The 16,041-nt window shown below is 35.1% G+C and overlaps 1 protein-coding gene and 1 long non-coding RNA gene across 7 annotated transcripts in view; one reads left to right on the forward strand and one right to left on the reverse strand.

Moving 5' to 3' along the window:
* The window catches only part of FANCM (FA complementation group M), a 765,839-nt gene that overhangs the window by 627,672 nt on the left and 122,126 nt on the right, over positions 1–16,041 (forward strand). The window lies entirely within an intron of this gene.
* LOC140697124 (uncharacterized) lies at positions 150–5,056 on the reverse strand. Of its 2 annotated transcripts, none has more exons than XR_012073951.1 (2): positions 4,845–5,056; positions 150–410 (listed from the first exon to the last, which is right to left on the reverse strand). It is a non-coding gene; the product is annotated as an uncharacterized lncRNA (long non-coding RNA). The 2 variants fall into 2 exon arrangements; XR_012073950.1 differs by having other exon boundaries at positions 150–413.

Consider the following 16,041-nt stretch of genomic DNA (forward strand, 5'->3'; position numbering starts at 1 on the left):
ATATGTGGATCTACCACCAAGTAGCATATCATTTTGTAGTATCTTTTTTTTCCTCTGTGTCAATGAGAAATTACAGTAAAGCTGTTACCGGGAAAATTGTGTTGGCCTCTTGTTGGGTGTCAGCTCAAAAGACAAAACCAAGCCAAAGATCAGGAGAAGGAAGTATTTATTATTACTTGCAGCAAGTTAAGGAGTACATCGGGGATGTTTCCCCAAAGTAGTGTCTCTCTGAACAGCAAAACTGGAGAAATTTTAAGCTATGGGTACATGCATATTCATAAAGAGGCTTGGGCAGAGGAGAATTCAGCATAGAATTGGGACCAAGGTCCACCAAGTCCAAGCTTTAGTTGACTGAAGTCATGAGGGTCAACATCATCATTCCATCCTCCACCTGAGTGGGGTCTTAGTTCCTGCTGAAGTCAAAGACATGTATCAGATTGTTATGTATATCTCTGGAGAAGGAACTAAGACTGTTTTATCCCTGAACTATTACTTTTTGACTTCTTTACCTTTGTTCCTTCATTCTGTAACTTTCCTGAAGATCACTGATTACTGAGACCTATTCAAGGGTAAGCACTATGGCCAGGCTTAGATCACAAAATGGTTTAGGCTAAAAATCGCTTGCTTCTCTTATGTCAAGAAAGTTATGCCTGGTTCTTTTTCTTTGGGGACTCCCTACTCTATCTGCTTACAAAACTGGACATATTTCTTATTTGTATAATTGCACTTAAATCATACATACTGTTTACATGAAAAGTGCTTAATCAATTATCAATGGGTTCAGAATAATTCTCCCCCAAATTTGCCACTGTACCATGAGGATTTTTTTGAGCTAAAGGCAGTCAAGACTCAGCAGACTCGGAAAAAGCTCTTTACCTCCCCCTTAACTACGTAAAAAAATATAAATTCCCCCATTTGTGGGGAAAATCTGGAATTACAAAGGAGATTTACATTGGAAAGGGAATCTGTACTTGGAAGAGAGATGACCAGAATAACATTTTTTTTACCTTAAGAAACTTACATGTATAGCAGGGAGGGCAACCTTTATTCACCAAACACTTCTTCCCACCTTCCTGTGAATTGTCTTCCCCCTCTTTGTATCCTAGACCCCAACTCCTTTCCTTAACCCAAGAAATTATATCTCAATTGCCTGGCTGCTTTTTGAGTATCTTATCTTTATGGGGCTCCCCTATATACATAATTAAATTCATTTTTCTCTTGTTAATCTGTCATTTGTCATTTTAATTATTAGACCAGCCACAGAATCTAGAACAGAAGGAAATTTTTTCCTCCCAACAAGGGTAATTCATTATATGAAACTAATCTAAACATAGCAAACACACCTAGACTTTATCTCTAACATCTGTGATTATATGTCTAAATACCACATCTTCTGTTTCTTACTTGTGGAACCAGAATTGTAAATTTTACATTGAGTTATACAATTAAGGAGACAGAAAATTTCCTGAGAAATGCCAAGTACTCTAAGTTACAGATTTCCAGATTTTGCTGTACATCAGGGATACCTGGAGATCTTATCAAAATATAGATTCCTCAGCTACCCTAGCTCTACTGAATCAGAATTATTGAGAGTTCTGTTCATTCTTCTAATTTACAAATCAGCTTGGTAGGAGGAGGTCATGAAATACCTCCTAATCTCTCCAGGGATAATTGCAGTGGGGAAAGTAAGGGTGTGTGAGGAGCCTGGAGTCTGTATTTATTCTTTCTTTCTTTCTTTCTTTCTTTCTTTCTTTCTTTCTTTCTTTCTTTCTTTCTTTCTTTCTTTCTTTCTTTCTTTCTTTCTTTTCTTTCTTTCTTTCTTTCTTTCTTTCTTTCTTTCTTTCTTTCTTTCTTTTCTTTCTTTCTTTCTTTCTTTCTTTCTTTCTTTCTTTCTTTCTTTCTTTCTTTCTTTCTTTCTTTCTTTCTTTCTTTCATCTTTCTATCTAATTTATTCTATCTGTCCATCCATCCATCCGTTATCATCTACATATCTCTATCTCTAGATATTTAGAGAAACAGGTAGATCCAGATCACATATAGAGAGAGAACGTCTGTATATCTTCATCTAGATGGATTGATCTCTCCCTTTAGGGACATCAAGGTAGAGAGAGAGAGAGATGTAGATGTTTATATATATAGATATATATATATATCTATCTTCATCTACAGCTATCATCCATCATCTATATATCTACATATTCTCATATTCTGATATAGCCAGTTCTGAGTACCAGTAGTAAACATAGCATTTCTGAGACTGATCAGAGATAAAGAGCTAGATATGTCGTTACCATTCTATCACTCACAGAAGGGATTAAATGTAATGGTGTTGATGTTGTCGTATATTGTTTTGAGACTGGAAAATGCTATTTGTTGATTAAGCATTTAAAATAATGAAAAAATGCAATAGTGATAGTAGTTATTGCAGAAAGCCTCAGATTAATGATTCTCATTGCTAATATTAGCTGCAATTTAAACATTTTAACATCTTGAATTTCTTCTTGGTCTTATAATTTCTAGGTCTGGGTATTTTGGTTTTCTTCTGCGTCAAGGATTCTTGATGAGTAAAAAGCATTTTCAATATTATTTTGAATCAGTTAACTTAATGGTGGGTCATTTCAGGTCACTTACATTCATGTTGTGAAATTTCTAATTCCTTAGCCACTTAATTTAAAATCCTTTTTTATGTGTATTGGAATATCTACTAGTAAAAGTAGAAGCTGTAAGTGTGTGGATAAAGCTCCCTATATTCAGACTTTAAATGCCAGTCTGAAGATCATAAAAATGTTCAAAATTCATCTCAACACTTGTTTACTCACAGTTTGAGTTCTTGGTCAATGCAGATAAATCCAAAACAAAGTCCTGAGTGGATGTGCAGTTATTGGTTTTAGAGGAGAAAATGGTTGACAGGTTTACAAATCACTTGTGGCTAAATATGCTGGCTTCAGCCATTCGTGAGGGAATAATTACTGGACATTTTAGTTGCCAGTCAGAATTGTATCACAATCACTTTTAGAGCCAACTTTAATAATGCTGTATGAGTATATGAATTTGTATCTGGCCAGAAATGATTATTAAGGATCCATGCTGAACTTTTTTTTTTTTAACACCAAGAGTTGAATGACTTATAAAAATAGGAGCTGAAACAACATTTTCTAAACACAAGTCTTTCAGATATGCTTATTGTTTCACTGAGGAAAAATTATAGACACTAATTAACAAACATTACCTTAATGTTCTTTGAGGAGGAGAGATTTCATTTATAAAATGATAACAAGTGATTAAGAAAGTATTACACTGGGGTTGTATTCCCTGAAGATGTGAGGGTAATCCCCCCCCCCCATTAAGCTATCAGCAGCCCAAGGCTCTTTAAACCCTGAAGGTTTGATAAGAGCAATTGAAAAGCTATGAACAAAGTTTTAACACTACTCCATTTCAGCAAGGAGGGATTAATTAAAGTCAATTCGTAATCTGCAACTAATGTGTCATGACTTCAGTTGTTTAGGACTGCTACGGGAGGAAAAGTATGTGATAGGAAAAATGCACTATGTTTTTCTTCAAATGGAACGGGGTGGAAATAAAAGATGAGAAAACAAAAGATGATCATATCTGTCCTATAACTGGCTACGGGGTTGTCCAGGCAGACAGAGGACTGAGTGCACTAAAACGCTGCTTACTTATGGGTGTCTGGGACGATTTATTTATTTCTTGGATGAAAAAAGATACTGTTTTCCTGCTTAGTAAATCCTCACTTAGCTTTAGCTGATAAACTCCTTCCCTCTTTTTTAATGTTCTAAGGACTTCCAAGCATCTCTCAGAATGGCTCCAAGTTTGGATAGGAAGGAAAAAACAAAAAAACAAACAAAAAAATCCTAGATGTCTTTACTATCTATAAAGACTATCAGGTTTTGACGAAGCACAATTCAGTTAAATATTGGAAATGACTAAGGGAATCTATTCAATCACAATACTAGAAGAAGGTTTTATGCATTAACATATAACTGAAATTCTGAATGCACGAATTTTAAAGTCCCATTAATAGGTTTTTATTCATAAAATTTTTTCTTAAGTCAAAGCATGTGCCTCTAGGTTTCTAGTATTTCATTCATTGCACCGAAGATCCATGGTGCACTGCGTGCTGGCATTTTGTAATGTAATTTTCTCAGGAAACACAAACATGTTAATAATAGTAATAATGGCAGCACCAAGAAAGGTGACATTTAAAAATGCATTTTACATTTAATCTTTTTAATGAGAAGAGCAAATATATGCAAAGATAATTATAGAAAACAAACATTGTAACTTGTTAATCTGAAAACAGAATAATTGTATGATCATAATGTATATATGCCACATCTATGAATTAAATTTTAGGGTAAATTTGATGTTTTCCTATATAAGAGAAAAATATACCAATACCTAGAATTGGGTAAGAAGTCTCAGGCAATACCAGTACAAAATATCAGGAAATATCTTTTATTTATATTACTTAAATTATTTTATTTATTTGCATAGGTTGCATTTTTCTTTTTATTCACCAGAAATTGAATTGGATTTCCTACTCTTGCATGTTGATTCATTTTATACATCTCACCCCTGTTTATTTTTATTGCTTCCATGCAATAATGTCTGAGGAGAATGTCTCAAGCATTCCCATGGGAAGACAGTACTGAAGGAATTTGCTTTTAGCATTCGGGTATAACTTTCCAGTAATAAAGCCTCATTAATGTTTTTCTTACAGAAAATGTATTTTCTAATTAGACACATTATTGTTTTCACCAAGTCCCCTAAATCAAAATATTTCATTCAAATGATGTAGTTTTTTAGCGAATACTCAACAGCACCTTAACTCTTGGAAATGTTACCAAACCAGATCCGTTTGCCCAACGCGCGCAAGAAGCCAAACGTTGAGTCGCCGAGAGGAAACAGCTTCTTCAAGCAGCCAAGTAAGGAGACCGAGAACAAATCTCAGAACACCCTCCCAGAAGACGAGGGGTTTGAGATACACATGGGATATGCAGGGTGGTTTTAGGCGTGAGGAAAAGTGCTTGGAGGCAGGAAAGAAGGCACGGGAGTCGGTGTTCTGCGCAGGCGCAGCTCGGTTACGTGCGTCTGCATATTCAACAAGAAGGCGCGGAGCGTGATTGGAGGGTGGAGGTTTCCGGTCCTCTGACGTCACTATACCTGGAGTCACAGGCCCAGTTTTAGGGTCGCTGGTCCCAACCAGTCCCAGCCGGCTCACACTGGATAAGAGCGGAGTTCAAGTTCCTGTAGAACAGCCGGGCTGCATGAAGATGGGAAGGTATGCAATTACAGAGGGGGAAAGAGAGAAAAAATGGTGAAAGCGAGCTTAATCAACGAAGGCAGTTTGTGAGGAAAGTTTTGTTTGTTTTTCTTTTTTCTTTTTTGTCTTTTTTTAAACAAACTTCTGACTTACCTGTTCTGTAAAACGAGCTCAAGAATTTCTGTTGGTAGCTTCTGTTAACTCTGTGGGGCACGGTTTCAGGAAGGATTGCTGATAACAGAGGAAGTATGTGGCACATTCTTCAGAATCGAAGAAAACAGTAACAAAACCCTGGCTCTGCCATTTAAAGGATAAGTGATACTGGAAAATTGCTTGGCACCCTTATGCTCAGTTTCATCATTTCTAAATTGGGGATAATATCCCTATTTCACAGTTTTGATAAGATTAGATGAGGTAACATAACGTCTCTAGTACAATTCCTGGCATTTAATTGTATCTCAATAATGGTAGCTATTATTGTTATTACTATTAAAATTCTTTAACCCACTACCTAGAAACAAGATAGCTTTAACTTTCCCCTTACCTTTACTAAACTATAGGTGGGCTTTTTCCTGACTCTAGGCCTCTGACCTCCTATATCTTACAGCATTTACTTTAGAGAACTCTTTTTAAAAAGCCTCTTGCCAGTATTACAACCCAGGACTGGGTTTCTCCGGGACCCTGGGACTGTCTATCTGAAATTAATCGTAGAGAGAGAAACGCCAATGTCTCCCAGTCTCTGTGGAGAGGTGGGAGCTTCAGTTGGCGTCTTGCTCCTAGTTGTAAATCTTCCTTCTGTCATGAGGACTGGAGAAAATTTACTTTTCTTTTGTGTAAAACCTATTAACAAATACATATCCTACAACTCTCCACCCTACTTCAGCTCTTAAAAATCTCTCCTGCCTCTTATTTCAGCAGAGCTGAGTTTCCAGGCTTGGCCTGTGTGTTTTCCTCTATTGCCGGCCATAGTATAAAAATAAATCAACTTCTCTTTGTACATCTTGTCTGGTGCAAGCTTTTCTTTAATAACTAACTCACAGCAAGCACTTGATAAATGGCAGTGGTAGATTTTTTTAAGAAATATTATTAGAATAGTGATATAAAGTGTTACTTAAAAAAAAACCAATTTGCTTGAAGAATAGTTATTTTATACCAAAAGTGTTTGCATTAAAAAAAACTGGAAATATAGAAGTTTCTGATGGGAATATGGTGTTTTTCTGCATTATTTATTTACAATAAGAATTTTGGGTGGACGTAGACTCTGAATGTGGATGTGAGTATGTAACGGTAGAGTCATGCATGATTTTTCTCACGATGAAGCATTAGAGGAGCTATGAAAACTAGATGCTGATTGGGTGACCAAATGCCTAATAAAAGGATAAAAATACAGAAAATGTCTGGTCTTGGAATAAAAGAAAGCTGTGATCCCTGAGTCCCACAGATGGTGGGTGAGGGGGTTCCAGCTAATGTTTCACCAACAACGACAGGGAGAGGAAGACAGTAATATCCACAAAGGAGGATGAAGGGAAATGGCCTAGAATCGTAACGGCCTGGAGCTTCCTGTCCTTCATTCACATCAGCTGACGATATCCCAGGATTCAGTTCGCAGCCTGTGGTGCCTATACCGGCAGTAGCCGCACCTGGGAGCAACTCTATTCCCTCTCCGGACCTGCTTGGGTTGAGGTTCAGCAGTCTGAATTCAATAAGGCCGAAATATAGGTAAACTATTAATATTCATTTGTTAGGCAAAGCCTTCCAGTTAAATGTGTTCTCACTGTTTATATCTAACAGAAATGTTCCAGAGGGTTTATTTCAGCCTTGAATTTTATCTACCCCAATTCTTTTTCAACTTAGAGAGTTTAGTTTTAAGGTAAAATAAAAATAGGATAAGAAAAGAAAAGAAAAGAAAAGGAAAAAACAAAACGAGTAGGGGGGAAAAAAAGTAAAAACCAAGAAGGGAAAGAGAAAAGAAAGAAAGAAACCAAAGCCTTAAGGCTTTTTGACAAAGCAAAGCTACTTCATTCATACCTAAGACCAGATATACCTTGCACAGCAAAAGTTCAAGAAAGAAGAACTTTCTGTCTCACTTGTAATTGAACAAGCAGGTTTGTTTTTAATGCTTGTTCTGATCCTTCAGGGAAAACTGCAGTGAGAAAAGAAGGCAGCACAGACAGTTTCTTCTGTATCAGTCAGGAGAGGCACAGTCACAGGCTCAAAACCTTTTTAGATTCGGGGTACGTTTACATTCTTAAGTTATTGATGGCCCTAAAGAACTTTTGCTTGTGTGTGTTTTATCTACTCGTATTTGCCATATTGGGAATTAAAAGTAAGAAATTAGAAAAACACTGATTTATTTTAAAATAACAGTAACAAAATCTGTTACATGTTAACATAAGTGAGTTATTTTAAGGAAAATTATTACATTTTTCAAAACAAAAATATGAAGAAGAGTAGTATTCTTTTATATTTTGGGGGAATTTCTTCAATATCTAGCTTGCTAGAAAACAACTAGAATTCTCACCCCTGCTTCTGGTTTCAGTCTTCTGCCATATTTTGTTTTGGTTGATGAACATGAAGAAAATACAAACTTACACAGGTCTGCTGTTGGAAGGGCAGAATTTCATGGAACACATCAAAGGGTATTGGGGAACCTCTCAGAGGTCACTTTGAGAACTGCTGGACTATATTATCCTAGACTCTCCAAATCTTAGTACTTTACAGCAAACACCTCCCAAATCTGAGAGACCTGTTCCTTGCCCATGCTGCATTTTAGGTTGGGGTCAAATGGGGGCTTTGCTCTGTGATGTCTTTACTCAGGGATGCAGGCTGGCTGAGCAGCCATTGCCTGGCATTGCCAGTCATTGAGAGAGAGGAACATGAGTGTGGTGATGCATGCACTGGTTCTTAAAGATTCTACTGGGCAGGGACCACCTCCCTTCTGTTCACATTTTGTTAGATGAAGCACTTAACTTCAAGAGGCAACAAGCCTAATCCTACTTCAGGGAGGGGCACTCAATATTGGTGAATAAAATTTAGTTTACCATATGTATACCTACAGATGACTAAAAAATGGTTGTGAAAAATATACCCCTGACTAGCTTTTAATGAAAATGTTATTTCAAAAGGAAATCATTTAAAAATAGTTATTAAACATTATATTTAGATGTGATTTGGTTTCTCTGTTTTTCTGCTTCATCAGTGTATACTCTTATAAAAAATGGTACAGCAGGCAAGTGTATAATTTTTAGAATGTTGTTTTATCTAATGATTTCTTTTGGTAATTAAGCACGAGTTCTTGATAAAGAATATGGACTTGTGAGAAAACAACATGACATAATTTAAGCTAGCAATGTTATAATAAAAATGACAACACTTGCAAACATTTACTGAGTACCAACTGTGTTATCTATGTCCTATGCTAAGATTTTAGGGTTTTACCTTTTACCTGGATGAATTTCTGAATGGATTCCATTAATGTGACCATGTGCGGAAATTGTGATACATACAATAGTAAAAACAAATAAAGGTCTTGAAGATAGTGATATGATTTGGATTTTAAAAGAGTTTGGATAAATAATCATTTATTCAAGCCAGAAATAAATTTTATTATAAGTGCTAATGATTTAAAAAGATAATGATTTTTCTTTCTTTGGGAAATAGTAGTCATCATGTGATGATTTATTTTATCACTAATATATTAGTTTCCTATTGCTGCTGTTACAAATTACCATAAATGCAGTGATTTAAAACAGTACAAATTTATTACCTTTCAGTTTGGGAGGTCAAAAGTCCAAAATGACCTTATAGATGAATATGAAAGTGTTAAGCAGATCTACATTTCTTTTGAAAGCTCTGGGGAGAATCCATTTCTTTCCTTATTCCAGCTCCTAGAGACCTTTTGCAATCCTTGCCTCATGGTGGATTGGCTCCTTCCTCCAGTTTCACAGCCCATCACTCCAGCCTCTGTTCCTTTCTCACATTTGCTGTCAGCCTCTGAAGCATCTGCCTTCCTCTTATAAGGACCCTTGTGATTACTTTGGACCATCCAAATCTGGGATAATCCTCTCATTTCAAGAGCCTTAATTTAATCACATCTGTAAAGTCTTTTTTTGCTATATAGTGTAACACATTCACAGTTCTGGAGAATAGAACATGAAAACCTTTGGATAGAGGAGGAGTTCATTATTCTGTCTAGTATAGCTTGTATTCTTAAGGAGTTCAAGGAGATGTCCATGGATTTCCAATTACTTGTGGGACTTTAAGAGCTGCATGTTTAGAATTTAGGTGAAAAAATGTGCTGTTTTATATCCACAAAAACTGTAGAAGTTTGCCTAAACCTTCCGTACTCCTCACTGCAGATTACATTATCCTTGAAGATGGATGACCACTGCAGGTTTATCTTGGGGGTTTCAGGTACTATTATTATCCATATTAAAAAACCTAAATCATCTCTTCAATTTCTCTAAGTAGTTTTCATAAATAGCTGGGCAACCAACCTATGCTACAGAATGAATGGTGGAGATCTAAAAAAAAAAAAAAGGCAAAAAACACCATTTAATTGTCTATACTTTTTGTAGCTAAGTAAACATTAAATAGGAATGTGCCAAGACTACCCATCAGTTTCAAGGACGCTCTTCTGTTTGTCACTCTATGTAACACACTCCATGTCACTAGATAGATCACTTCAGTCACTGGCTAGGAGGAAGTGTTATATCAGATAGCTCAACGAAACAGCTGTAAAGTAGAAGTTGTCAGAATTGTTACCTATCTCATTTTCTTTAGGACAAAAACGAGGCAATATATAGCATACCTGTTAAGACAGTGACTTTGTTATTTTATAAACATTTTAGAGTCATTTTCCACAGGAATGATTTTTCTTATTTGATTTTTTTGTTAATATTGACTTTCTTAGTTTTGAATTAATAACATTTGTGACATATATTGACTTCTGCATTTGCCATGCTGCAAATAGGCCCATCATACACATATTCTCATCCAGTGCTTTTATGAAGCACAAATAATTGATACTAATGCATGTGTTAATCAAGGTTTATTTTGTCTTCTCATCCTCAGCTGTTATGTTTTTTTAACATTTTTTATTGATTTATAATCATTTTACAATGTTGTGTCAAATTCCAGTGTTCAGCACAATTTTTCAGTCATTCATGGACATATACACACTCATTGTCACATTTTTTTCTCTGTGATTTATCATAACATTTTGTGTATATTTCCCTGTTATGTTTTTGTATTCAGGTAAAAGTTTTGCTTGCAGCTAACCTGGTTATGGAATCAAGTTACCTTTGCAAATCTACTAAAAGAAAACTAGTGAACAAATGGACTTCTGCAAAAGGTTTTGTAATAGAGGTAGAAGAGAGGTTTATATATAACATAATCTGTGCTGTTCAAAGTGTGGTCCATAGGCTGGTGCCTGACCACAAATTATTTGTCACATGATCAATGATGAAGTAAGCACAAGAATTTAATGACATGGGATGAGAGATTACCAGAGTCTCTAAATACTACTCTCAATATCTATGCTAGTTTTGTCATGGACCAAAATCAGTTTTGGACTGGCAATGACTGGAGTGTTAACCTTTGAGAAGTACTATTCTAACTACGATAGGTAACTTAAAATAACTCATTAGAAACCTACTTTTCCAAGTGCTATAAAAACCATGCGTCTACTCCAGGTTTTACCTTATGCAACTTTCCCTAATCAGGATCCATGCTTCTATAACCAAATGACTCCTCCCCCAAATTCAAATTCCTCATCTTTTGTTAACTTGATCAATTTCTTGAGGTTATAATCTATTCAAAGCAACTTATTGAGAACTATTATGAAACTTTCTCCTCAAAAGGAATTTTTTTCTTAAAATGTGATCATAAGAAAACTCATAAACTTATACACAAAAATAACACAATCAGAATATAAAACAGATCTATCTGATTCCAAAGTCTGTGAGCAAAAACCCTCTTTGTAAAGCTATACTATAGATACATATTAGAGAGTTGGGTTTTTTTTTTAATCTTCTTTACGTTTTTATATACAGTCCATATATCTTGAAAAATCAAGCCAAAAATACTCTTTCAAAATAAAATTTAAAATATCCTTTATATATTTGAAGAGTAATTAATACCATTTCATCTTTGGAAAAGAAAACTTTGAAATAATAGAGACCTGAAATTCCCCGTTGCTACCAGAAAGGGCAAATATAAATAGTGATTAAGTGGTAGGAACAGAAAAAATAGGCTACTGGTAAACCTCAGGACCTCACATTAAACCCTGTGGGAAAAAATACCTATTATGTATTTTTAATCTAAGTATACATTCTGGATGCATGACCATTGTATGATCTTGTTGAATGTGGCATTTCAAACCCCCAATACTAAGGCAAGGCCAGTGTCTGTTCACAAAGTTTTTATCAATTTGCTGCAACCTGATAAAAATAATTGTGCAGTAGGTCTTTGATAAAATAAAAATACTCAATTTAAAGAACAGATTTTTATTTTTAGATTTCTAAAACAAAGTTTTAAAAATTTCCAAAACCTTTTTGAAATGTTTACTTATCTGTGAAATTCACAAGCTAAGGCACTGCAAGTGTAGGGCAAAGAATACAGGTGAAGGAATCCAGGAATTTCATAAGTTAACCATTTTCTGTATATAACTAAAATATAAATACCTCCCTCTGATATATGAGCACTGTATGTGGGTATTGAGTAATCAATTTAATGCATAGATGGACATGTAAAAGATAGCAGTCAGTCAACATAATTGAAATACCTTAGTAAAAGCCATGGTCAAATATACTTTTCACAGTTTGAATCACTTAAGGACGTTGGAAGCTGAGTGATTGATCATACCACAAGTTTATAGTGAACGGTTTTAATTTTGGAAAGATGAACCAATTTTCCTATCAACCTGTATCTAATTCAGTTGGTTTTTATTATTTAGTGCTCTCATGAGTAAAGGAAAGGACTACTTTTTTTCCTAAGACCATTCTGTTCCCTGCAAAGGACAATGTGGTTTGGCAGTGAAGTGCATATATTTCTCTTTGCTTTTCTTTTCAGGATAGAATACAGGGAATCTAACAGAAGGGTATGGCAGAAAAATCTCCCAAAATGAAAGAAACCACTATGTATTCTAATCCCTTCTGTGTGAGAGGACACTGGATACTAACATAGTAACAACATTACGATAGCTCATTGCTGATGCATAAACATTTAGAAAGGATGCACTTTGTTTACATGAAAATTCTCTGAGGTAAAGAGTCAGTTGTGTTTGGAAACTAGGTTTAGTCCTTGTTATAGAAACTGAGTCCCCAGGGCCTGTTTATTGGCTTGAAATAGTTTTATAAAAGAAGAAAGAAACCACTCTGATTAATTGAAAGAGAATTTGAAGCTCCAGGGGAGAATCCAAAGGATAGAAAGTGAGCTGAGGGAAGGGTAACAAAGCAATGAAATGAGAGCTGTGAAATATAAATCCTCACTAGAATACTTACATATTTTTAATTAAAAAATAAAAATCTAAGGAATCAAAAATTAACAGGAAATAGAGAAACTTGAGCTAAGCTTTCTTGGCTGTGTGATAGGTGTGGAGATCTGTTGAGATTTTGGTTATGCTAAGCTGGATTTCTGTTATAGTTGTTTTCCTACTGCTGAGGTGTAAGTATTTCACATTAGGTTGTACAATAAAATAGCTAATTTTATATTGTATTAGTTAAGATTACATTTAGAGTAAATAACATAAAACCCAAGGAACTATGATTTCAATGAGTAAAATTTTAAAACCTCCTAACAATATGAAGATCTGGGAGAGGCAAACTCTGTCCCCAAAATTGTCATCTGGGGACCCAGATACAGCCTACTTTTCTGTTCCCTCATCTTTTCCATTCCATGTGGTCCTTATCCTGATGCTTGTCAGCACTGGTGCAAAATGACTGGTAAACCTATAGGCATCATTTCCATGCCAGATAAATACATATATATAGAGAGAGAGACAAAGAGAGAGACAGAGAAAGAGGGAGAGAGAGACAGAGACAGAGAAAACAGCTAGTCTTCCAAGGCTGTCTCTTTTTTAAAAGCCTTTCTTTGGAAGTTCTAGCCGTTAACTTTCTACTGTTTCTCATTGGCAGAGTTGGTTTATCTGGCCAGATCTAGTTGGAAGATTACTAGAAAGAACAGAAAACCAGCACCCTAAGAAGTTCTGTCACAAGTTTCTTCAAATTAACTCATTCTTTTTGAGGATACTAATAGTATTTAGTTTAAATCAATGTCATAATTATAGTTAATGTTAAATTGATGACAAAATATTAACCAAGCTGTTTAACAGATTGTTGATTCCCTGACTAGAATGCTTTTAAAACTACTAAAATGTCCTATTTAGTAATTTCTTGCTTCTACTGATAAATTACTGAGGCACAAAGGTATTGATAAAAGTTATTAGAATAACTATGCAGCTATGAAGACTAGAATAATTAAAATAAGTTAATTGTCCAAATTGTGATAAAAATATGGACAATTATCAATAATGATAGTAAATATTTGTCAAGTGTTTGTTCTGTGCATCATATTGTGTTAGGAATTATTTTAACATTTACATTAACTTTCAGCTTTGCAGTCAGAAGAAATAATTGATGGGGATGGAGAATGATCAGTTCAGGTGCCTAATATTTTACTTGTTGAAGAGTCACGCCCTCCTCAGGGAAATACAGGTTTTACTGGAAGGGTAATATTCTCTAGCCTCTGATTCCTTTGTATTAAGTAGTTAATTGGAAACCTACTTTAGAGATAGAAAGGATTTGGAACTTCGCCTGATGCCTAAGATTTTGGGATATAGAAACCTAAGTCAGGAGGGCACTGAATAGAGACATGGAAGAGTCTAAAATGTTTCCACTTTGCAATTATGGCTAAAACCGATCCAAGGAGGAAGCTAAAGAGTTAAGCACTTAATGAGATATGTTCTAGCTTCTGGAATTTAGAGGTTATCAGTATGAAATCTTTATGACAGCCCTCTCTGAAAATCTGTTTCTGCTTGAAGAATTTTAAAACATATATCTTCTGCTTCTGAATTATTTTTGTAAGAGATTTTCACATCCAACTTAGCAGAACACCCAAATGCAAGGAGATAGATGATGTCCTCTCTGGCTGGCAACATGTTGAAATTTTTCACCTCTAATTCTGTTATCCTATGGTTATCATCTACTCTGAATTATATATATATATATATATATATATACTGTCAATTAAATTAAAAACCTTTCAATAAATTATGCTTAGGACTGGAAACAGTGAATCTATTCTGATTTAATGTAATATTCTCTCTTCATTATCCTTTATTGATTTAAGAAATAAAAAAGTGGCCTCTGAACCTTCCTTTGGCATATAATTTTAAGAGACCACTGGGTTGAAATTGTGAATTATCTCTACCTATCAATAATTTCATGAAAGAACAACAAGAAAACTAGTTCAAATACCCCAAGTCTGGTAATTGGTTATTAATCTACATTATTCACTTGTTCTTAAAAGTAATATAGGGAAAAACAGCTCCACTAGAACGTATCTTTTCTTTCTGCTTTGATGCTCTATTGCCAAAAATCACCCCATACGACTTCCTTACTGTGATATCCAGGGCTAGGGGAGACTATTCTGTGGTCTGCAAAAAGGAGAAAAATATAGGAAGAAGAATATACATTCGAAGATTTTTTTCTTTTTAGTTTGAAATAATTTCAAATTTACAGGAAAACTTACAAGAACATTACAAAGAACTTTTTCTCCTGAACTGTTGGGGAACAAATTTCCAGCATGATGTCCCACCACCTCAGATACTTGGGTTCATATCTCCTACAAAAAGGGGACTTTTGCATATAATCATAATAGAGCCCTCAGCTCAGATTTTTCTGATGCTTTCTCCTGATTGCATTCAGCTTATGCATCTTTGGCAGCGATGTCATGGCAATGATGCTGTGTTACACTCACAGCATCCTGTCAGATAGCACATGATTTTAATTTGTCACATTATGGGTGCTGATAATTTTGGTCATTTGATTAAAGTGGTGATAGGTTTTTCCACTGTAAGTTTGCTCATTTCTCCTTTATATTTAATAAGTATTTGTGGGAGACAGTTTGAAAGTATGTAAATATCCTATTTCCCCTCTAAATTTCACTTACTAGTTTTAGCATACATTAGTGTTTCTTGGCTGACTTTCTTTTTGCTATGATAATTGTCAAAGTGTGATTTTCTAAACTATTGTTTCTTCTATATTTTAGTTGGCATTGCTTTGTAAGGAAAAGTTTTCTTTTTAAAAATTGTTTTATCTTAGTATAGACTAATAGATTCTTATTTTGCTTAATGAATTATATGTTATTTGCTATTATCAGTATTTATTCTGTTGCTCACATGTCCAGTGTGAACACCTCCAAGCTGGCTCTTGAGTTAGTTTTGCTTTGGTTTGTTCCTGTTTTTGTTTTGCTCTCCCCCCATCAATCTTTAAGCACTTTGTTGCTTTCTGGTACAAGGATGTTCCAAGATCATCTTGTTCTTTCCTGGCCCCAGGCTTGGACTCAGCCATTTCTACAAGGAGTTCTGGTTCCTTTTAGTAGAGAATACTATTTAGAAACCAAGATCTGTGGTCTTGATGTGGTCATTGCCATCAGGGTGTTGTTCTTCTCAGGCTCTGCAAGTCAGTAAAGCTACAACACACAAACACACACACACACACACCTTTCTGTTTATATTTATGCTTAATTCTATATCC

This window comes from Vicugna pacos, chromosome 6, assembly GCF_048564905.1.
Source record: "Vicugna pacos chromosome 6, VicPac4, whole genome shotgun sequence".
Classification (NCBI taxonomy): domain Eukaryota; kingdom Metazoa; phylum Chordata; class Mammalia; order Artiodactyla; family Camelidae; genus Vicugna; species Vicugna pacos.